Source organism: Oncorhynchus clarkii, unplaced genomic scaffold, assembly GCF_045791955.1.
Source record: "Oncorhynchus clarkii lewisi isolate Uvic-CL-2024 unplaced genomic scaffold, UVic_Ocla_1.0 unplaced_contig_9842_pilon_pilon, whole genome shotgun sequence".
NCBI lineage: Eukaryota > Metazoa > Chordata > Actinopteri > Salmoniformes > Salmonidae > Oncorhynchus > Oncorhynchus clarkii.
Window position 1 is genome coordinate 176,211 of NW_027258040.1, and position 9,107 is coordinate 185,317.

Here is a 9,107-nt window from a genome sequence, read left to right on the forward strand (position 1 = left end):
CCCCACCTCTAAAGACATAGGTTCATTACCCCCCACCTCTAAATACATAGTATCATCCCCCACACCTCTAAATACATAGTATCATCCCCCCCACCTCTAAAGACATAGTATCATTCCCCCCCACCTCTAAAGACATAGTATCATCCCCCCACCTCTAAAGACATAGTATCATCCCCCGACCTCTAAAGACATAGTATCATTCCCCCCACCTCTAAATACATAGTATCATTCCCCCCCACCTCTAAATACATAGTATCATTCCCCCCACCTCTAAAGACATAGTATCACCCCCCCACCTCTAAAGACATAGTATCATTCCCCCCCACCTCTAAAGACATAGTATAATTCCCCCCACCTCTAAAGACATATTATCATCCCCCCCCACCTCTGAAGACATAGTATCATTCCCCCACACCTCTAAAGACATAGTATCATTCCCCCCACCTCTAAATACATAGTATCATTCCCCCCACCTCTAAAGACATAGTATCATTCCCCCACCTCTAAAGACATAGTATCATTCCCCCACCTCTAAAGACATAGCATCATTCCCCCACCTCTAAAGACATAGTATCATCCCCCCCCCCACCTCTGAAGACATAGTATCATTCCCCCCCACCTCTAAAGACATAGTATCATTCCCCCCACCTCTAAAGACATAGTATCATTCCCCCCACCTCTAAAGACATAGTATCATTCCCCCCACCTCTAAAGACATAGTATCATTCCCCCCACCTCTAAAGACATAGTATCATTCCCCCCACCTCTAAAGACATAGTATCATTCCCCCACCTCTAAAGACATAGCATCATTCCCCCACCTCTAAATACATAGTATCATTCCCCCCCCACCTCTGAAGACATAGTATCATCCCCCCCACCTCTAAAGACATAGTATCATTCCCCCCACCTCTAAAGACATAGTATCATTCCCCCCACCTCTAAAGACATAGTATCATTCCCCCCACCTCTAAATACATAGTATCACCCCCCCCCACCTCTAAATACATAGTATCATCCCCCCACCTCTAAACACTTAGTATCATTCCCCCCCACCTCTAAACACTTAGTATCATTCCCCCCCACCTCTAAACACTTAGTATCATTCCCACACCCCCACCTCTAAATACATAGTATCATCCCCCCCCACCTCTAAAGACATAGTATCATTCCCCCCCCCCACCTCTAAACACATAGTATCATCCCCCCACCTCTAAAGACATAGTATAATTCCCCCCACCTCTAAACACATAGTATCATTCCCCCCCACCTCTAAAGACATAGTATCATTCCCCCCCCACCTCTAAAGACATAGTATCATTCCCCCCCACCTCTAAAGACATAGTATCATTCCCCCCACCTCTAAAGACAGTATCATGCCCCCCCACCTCTAAAGACATAGTATCATCCCCAACCCCCACCTCTAAAGACATAGTATCATCCCCCCCACCTCTAAAGACATAGTATCATTCCCCCCCACCTCTAAAGACATAGTTTCATTCCCCCCACCTCTAAAGACATAGTTTCACCCCCCCCCCCCCATCTCTAAACACACAGTATCATTCCCCCCCACCTATAAACACATAGTATCATCCCCCCCACCTCTAAAGACATAGTTTCACCCCCCCCCCCACCTCTAAAGACATAGTATCCCCACCCCCACCTCTAAACACATAGTATCATTCCCCCCACCTCTAAAGACATAGTATCATTCCCCCCACCTCTAAAAATATAGTATCATTCCTTCCACCTCTAAACACTTAGTATCATTCCCACCCCCCCACCTCTAAAGACATAGTATCATTCCCCCCCACCTCTAAAAACATAGTATCATCCCCCCCACCTCTAAAGACATAGGTTCATTACCCCCCACCTCTAAATACATAGTATCATCCCCCACACCTCTAAATACATAGTATCACCCCCCCCACCTCTAAAGACATAGTATCATTCCCCCCCACCTCTAAAGACATAGTATCATCCCCCCACCTCTAAAGACATAGTATCATCCCCCGACCTCTAAAGACATAGTATCATTCCCCCCACCTCTAAATACATAGTATCATTCCCCCCCACCTCTAAATACATAGTATCATTCCCCCCACCCCTAAAGACATAGTATCACCCCCCCACCTCTAAAGACATAGTATCATTCCCCCCCACCTCTAAAGACATAGTATCATTCCCCCCCACCTCTAAAGACATAGTATCATTCCCCCCACCTCTAAAGACATAGTATCACCCCCCCCACCTCTGAAGACATAGTATCATTCCCCCACACCTCTAAAGACATAGTATCATTCCCCCCACCTCTAAAGACATAGTATCATTCCCCCCACCTCTAAAGACATAGTATCATTCCCCCACCTCTAAAGACATAGTATCATTCCCCCACCTCTAAAGACATAGTATCATTCCCCCCCAACCTCTGAAGACATAGTATCATTCCCCCCCACCTCTAAAGACATAGTATCATTCCCCCCACCTCTAAAGACATAGTATCATTCCCCCCACCTCTAAAGACATAGTATCATTCCCCCCACCTCTAAATACATAGTATCATCCCCCCCACCTCTAAATACATAGTATCATCCCCCCACCTCTAAACACTTAGTATCATTCCCCCCCACCTCTAAACACTTAGTATCATTCCCCCCCACCTCTAAACACTTAGTATCATTCCCACACCCCCACCTCTAAATACATAGTATCATTCCCCCCCCCACCTCTAAAGACATAGTATCATCCCCCCCCCACCTCTAAACACATAGTATCATCCCCCCACCTCTAAAGACATAGTATAATTCCCCCCACCTCTAAACACATAGTATCATTCCCCCCCACCACTAAAGACATAGTATCATTCCCCCACCTCTAAAGATATAGTATCATTCCCCCCCACCTCTAAAGACATAGTATCATCCCCCCCACCTCTAAAGACATAGTATCATTCCCCCCTCCACCTTTAAAGACATAGTATCATTCCCCCCACCTCTAAAGACAGTATCATGCCCCCCCACCTCTAAAGACATAGTATCATCCCCAACCTCCACCTCTAAAGACATAGTATCATCCCCCCCACCTCTAAAGACATAGTATCATTCCCCCCCACCTCTAAAGACATAGTTTCATTCCCCCCACCTCTAAAGACATAGTTTCATTCCCCCCCATCTCTAAACACACAGTATCATTCCCCCCACCTATAAACACATAGTATCACCCCCCCACCTCTAAAGACATAGTTTCACCCCCCCCACCTCTAAAGACATAGTATCCCCACCCCCACCTCTAAACACATAGTATCATTCCCCCCACCTCTAAAAACATAGTATCATTCCTTCCACCTCTAAACACTTAGTATCATTCCCACCCCCCCACCTCTAAAGACATAGTATCATCCCCCACACCTCTAAATACATAGTATCATCCCCCCCACCTCTAAAGACATAGTATCATTCCCCCCACCTCTAAATACATAGTATCATCCCCCCCACCTCTAAAGACATAGTATCGTTCCCCCACCTCTAAAGACATAGTATCACCCCCCCCCACCTCTAAAGACATAGTATCATCCCCCCCACCTCTAAATACATAGTATCACCCCCCCCCACCTCTAAATACATAGGTGGGGGGTGGGAATGATATTATGTCTTTAGAGGATAGAAAACACTCTATATATAACAAAATGAGGTGAAGTGATGGGTCAGTCGTCTTTAGAGTGAACTTCCTGGAAAAGAATGATGCTAGACGACACATCCCTCTTCAACATGTGTTTCTCAACTTGACCAAACTCATCTTGTCAACTCTTCTTCTCTTTGGTTGAGTTGGAAAAACAAACATGACTGCAGGCACAAACACTATCCACCATCTGATTATTTTAGACTTTTAGAACCAAAAAAAATGACTTCATTATTTTGATCACTGGTGAGCTCACCCGTGATGTGATGAATTGTAAAAAGCAATTACTATTAGCTAATTCATATTATGGTTTCTGTCAGCGGAGAGTTAGATAAATATGACACATTTGGTCTAATGTAGCCTACATTTTCAGGTTTGGATGAGAATTGTGTTTTGCTGTCGTTACTTCTGTGAACGTCTGAACCTTGTTTCCAAAAACATAAACTGCCCACGTTGAGGTCATAAAGTTGTCAAACGCTGACTGTTGCATCAAATTTAACTAGAGGTTCTAAAGAAGTGTTCTAATCTCTAAAGAAGTGTTCAAATCTCTAAAGAAGTGTTCTAATCTCCAAAGAAGTGTTCTAATCTCTAAAGAAGTGTTCTAATCTCTCTAAAGAAGTGTTCTAATCTCTAAAGAGGTGTTCTAATCTCTAAAGAAGGGTTCTAATCTCTAAAGAAGTGTTCTAATCTCTAAAGAAGTGTTCTAATCTCTCTAAAGAAGTGTTCTAATCTCTAAAGAAGTGTTCTAATCTCTAAATAAGTGTTCTAATCTCTAAAGAAGTGTTCTAATCTCTAAATAAGTGTTCTAATCTCTAAATAAGTGTTCTAATCTCTCTAAAGAAGTGTTCTAATCTCTAAAGAGTTGTTCTTATCTCTAAATAAGTGTTCTAATCTCTAAAGAGGTGTTCTAATCTCTAAAGAAGTGTTCTAAACTCTAAATAAGTGTTCTAATCTCTAAAGAGGTGTTCTAATCTCTAAGGAGTGTTATAATCTCTAAAGAAGTGTTCTAATCTCTAAAGAAGTGTTCTAATCTCTAAAGAAGTGTTCTAATCTCTAAAGAAGTGTTCTAATCTCTAAAGAAGTCTTCTAATCTCTCTAAAGAAGTGTTCTAATCTCTAAAGAGGTGTTCTAATCTCTAAAGAAGTGTTCTAATCTCTAAATAAGTGTTCTAATCTCTAAATAAGTGTTCTAATCTCTCTAAAGAAGTGTTCTAATCTCTAAAGAGTTGTTCTTATCTCTAAAGAAGTGTTCTAATCTCTAAATAAGTGTTCTAATCTCTATAGAAGTGTTCTAATCTCTAAAGAGGTGTTCTAATCTCTAAAGAAGTGTTCTAAACTCTAAATAAGTGTTCTAATCTCTAAAGAGGTGTTCTAATCTCTATAGAAGTGTTCTAATCTCTAAAGAAATGTTATAATCTCTAAAGAAGTGTTTAATCTCTAAATAAGTGTTTAATCTCTAAAGACGTGTATGCGTTTTATTGCAGTGTGTGTGTTTGTGTGTGTGTGTGTGTGTGTGTGTGTGTGTGTGTGTGTGTGTGTGTGTGTGTGCGTGTGTGTGCGTGTGCGTAATTGTGTTTTGTGTGTGTGTTATTGTGTTTTGTGTGTGTGTTATTGAGTGTGGACTCTAGTATGGCACAGCATGAGTGTGTGAGTGAAGGACCTCAGGAAAAAGCACTAAATTTAAACTTCTTCACTGGAGCTGGAGAGCTGTCTGGAGAACTGTCTGGAGAGCTGTCTGGAGAGCCGTCTGGAGAGCTGTCTGGAGAGCTGTCTGTAGAGCCGTCTGGAGAGCTGTCTGGAGAGCCGTCTGGAGAGCTGTCTGGAGAGCCGTCTGGAGAGCTGTCTGGAGAGCCGTCTAGAGAGCCGTCTGGAGAGCTGTCTGGAGAGCTGTCTGGAGAGCTGTCTGGAGAGCTGTCTGGAGAGCTGTCTGGAGAGCTGTCTGGAGAGGTGTCTAGAGAGCCGTCTGGAGAGCCGTCTGGAGAGCTGTCTGGAGAGCTGTCTGGAGAGCTGTCTGGAGAGCTGTCTGTATTATCTGGAGAGACTGATATATATATGAGAGAGAGAGAGAGAGAGAGAGAGAGAGAGAGAGAGAGAGACAGAGAGAGACAGAGAGAGAGACAGAGAGAGAGACAGAGAGAGAGAGAGAGAGAGAGAGAGACAGAGAGAGAGACAGACAGAGACAGAGAGAGAGAGAGGAGAGAGAGGAGAGAGAGGAGAGAGAGGAGAGAGAGAGAGGGAGAGACAGAGAGAGAGACAGAGAGAGAGAGAGAGAGAGAGAGAGACAGAGACAGAGAGAGAAAGAGAGACAGCGAGAGAGAGAGAGAGAGAGAGTAAATATGTATGTGTACAGACCGATCTAACTGTAAATGGCTTCAAACATGTTTCTGTTGTCAGTCTGGTTCCTGGGTGGATTTGAGCAGCAAAGACAATGAAAAAACCTTAAATAGAAGAAAAACGTTCACTTGAAAATCATCCTGGAATTGACTGATTGGCAACACAGCCGAAGTCAGGATGTAATGAGATAATGAGGGCTGTCCTGGTCTCAGGGTGAATAGCTGAGGTTGTAATGAGATAATGAGGGCTGTCCTGGTCTCAGGGTGAATAGCTGAGGTTATAATGACACAATGAGGGCTGTCCTGGTCTCAGGGTGAATAGCTGAGGTTGTAATGAGATAATGAGGGCTGTCTTGGTCTCAGGGTGAATAGCTGAGGTTATAATGACACAATGAGGGCTGTCCTGGTCTCAGGGTGAATAGCTGAGGATGTAATGAGATAATGAGGGCTGTCCTGGTCTCAGGGTGAATAGCTGAGGTTATAATGAGATATTGAGGGCTGTCCTGGTCTCAGGGTGAATAGCTGAGGTTATATATGAGATAATGAGTGTTGAATAGCTGAGGTTATAATGAGATAATGAGGGCTGTCCTGGTCTCAGGGTGAAAAGCTGAGGTTATAATGAGATAATGAGGGCTGTCCTGGTCTCAGGGTGAAAAGCTGAGGTTATAATGAGATAATGAGGGCTGTCCTGGTCTCAGGGTGAATAGCTGAGGTTATAATAAGATAATGAGTGTTGAATAGCTGAGGTTATAATGCCATAATGAGGGCTGTCCTGGTCTCAGGGTGAAAAGCTGAGGTTATAATGAGATAATGAGGGCTGTACTGGTCTCAGGGTGAATAGCTGAGGTTATATATGAGATAATGAGGGCTGTCCTGGTCTCAGGGTGAATAGCTGAGGTTATAATGAGATAATGAGGGCTGTCCTGGTCTCAGGGTGAATAGCTGAGGTTATAATGAGATAATGAGTGTTGAATAGCTGAGGTTATAATGCCATAATGAGGGCTGTCCTGGTCTCAGGGTGAAAAGCTGAGGTTTTAATGAGATAATGAGGGCTGTCCTGGTCTCAGGGTGAATAGCTGAGGTTAGAATGAGATAATGAGGGCTGTCCTGGTCTCAGGGTGAAAAGCTGAGGTTATAATGAGATAATGAGGGCTGTCCTGGTCTCAGGGTGAATAGCTGAGGTTATAATGAGATAATGAGGGCTGTCCTGGTCTCAGGGTGAATAGCTGAGGTTATAATGAGATAATGAGGGCTGTCCTGGTCTCAGGGTGAATAGCTGAGGTTATAATGAGATAATGAGTGTTGAATAGCTGAGGTTGTAATGAGATAATGAGGGCTGTCCTGGTCTCAGGGTGAATAGCTGAGGTTATAATGAGATAATGAGGGTTGTCCTGGTCTCAGGGTGAATAGCTGAGGATATAATGAGATAATGAGTGTTGAATAGCTGAGGTTATAATGACATAATGAGGGCTGTCCTGGTCTCAGGATGAATAGCTGAGGTTATAATGAGATAATGGGGGCTGTCCTGGTCTCAGGGTGAATAGCTGAGGTTGTAATGAGATAATGAGGGCTGTCCTGGTCTCAGGGTGAATAGCTGAGGTTGTAATGACATAATGAGGGCTGTTCTGGTCTCAGGGTGAATAGCTGAGGTTATAATGACATAATGAGGGCTGTCCTGGTCTCAGGGTGAAAAAAGCTGAGGTTATAATGACATAATGAGGGCTGTCCTGGTCTCAGGGTGAATAGCTGAGGTTATAATGACATAATGAGGGCTGTCCTGGTCTCAGGGTGAATAGCTGAGGTTGTAATGACATAATGAGGGCTGTCCTGGTCTCACGTTGAATAGCTGAGGTTATAATGAGACAATGAGGTCTGTCCTGATCTCAGGGTGAATAGCTGAGGTTATAATGAGATAATGAGTGTTGAATAGCTGAGGTTATAATGAGATAATGAGTGTTGAATAGCTGAGGTTATAATGCCATAATGAGGGCTGTCCTGGTCTCAGGGTGAATAGCTGAGGTTATAATGAGATAATGAGGGCTGTCCTGGTCTCAGGGTGAATAGCTGAGGTTATAATGAGATAATGAGGGCTGTCCTGGTCTCAGGGTGAATAGCTGAGGTTATAATGAGATAATGAGTGTTGAATAGCTGAGGTTATAATGAGATAATGAGGGCTGTCCTGGTCTCAGGGTGAATAGCTGAGGATATAATGAGATAATGAGTGTTGAATAGCTGAGGTTATAATGAGATAATGAGGGCTGTCCTGGTCTCAGGGTGAATAGCTGAGGTTATAATGAGATAATGGGGGCTGTCCTGGTCTCAGGGTGAATAGCTGAGGATATAATGAGATAATGAGTGTTGAATAGCTGAGGTTAAAATGAGATAATGAGGGCTGTCCTGGTCTCAGGGTGAATAGCTGAGGTTATAATGAGATAATGAGTGTTGAATAGCTGAGGTTATAATGCCATAATGAGGGCTGTCCTGGTCTCAGGGTGAATAGCTGAGGTTATAATGAGATAATGAGGGCTGTCCTGGTCTCAGTGTGAATAGCTGAGGTTATAATGAGATAATGAGGGCTGTCCTGGTCTCAAGGTGAATAGCTGAGGTTGTAATGAGATAATGAGGGCTGTCTTGGTCTCAGGGTGAATAGCTGTATCTCTAGCTGAGGATTTGATGAGGCTGAATAAGAGACCTGAGGCACCTGTGGGCCGACGTGAGCCGCTTAGCAAAGGCACAGCGGCACAGTGTGTGTGTGTGTGTGTGTGTGTGTGTGTGTGTGTGTGTGTGTGTGTGGGTATTGTTCTTCCATTGTAGGGGAGCAGCCATCGACGCCTAACACACAGTGGATGTCCTTGTAAAGACACTGTTGTTTTCAAGGCTCCTTCAAATCCATCCTGAGGGGAAAAGTCTTTGTGCATCACCTGCTCACTCAGCATCTGTATCTACTCCAGTGTCTGTCTGTCTGTCTGTCTGTCTGTCTGTCTGTCTGTCTGTCTGTCTGTCTGTCTGTTCTGTCCCATCTTGATTGGGTTAAAACCAGTGATTTATAGACACACTAGGTGACTGACAGGGGGCGCTGTTTTAAAGCCTTCTCATCT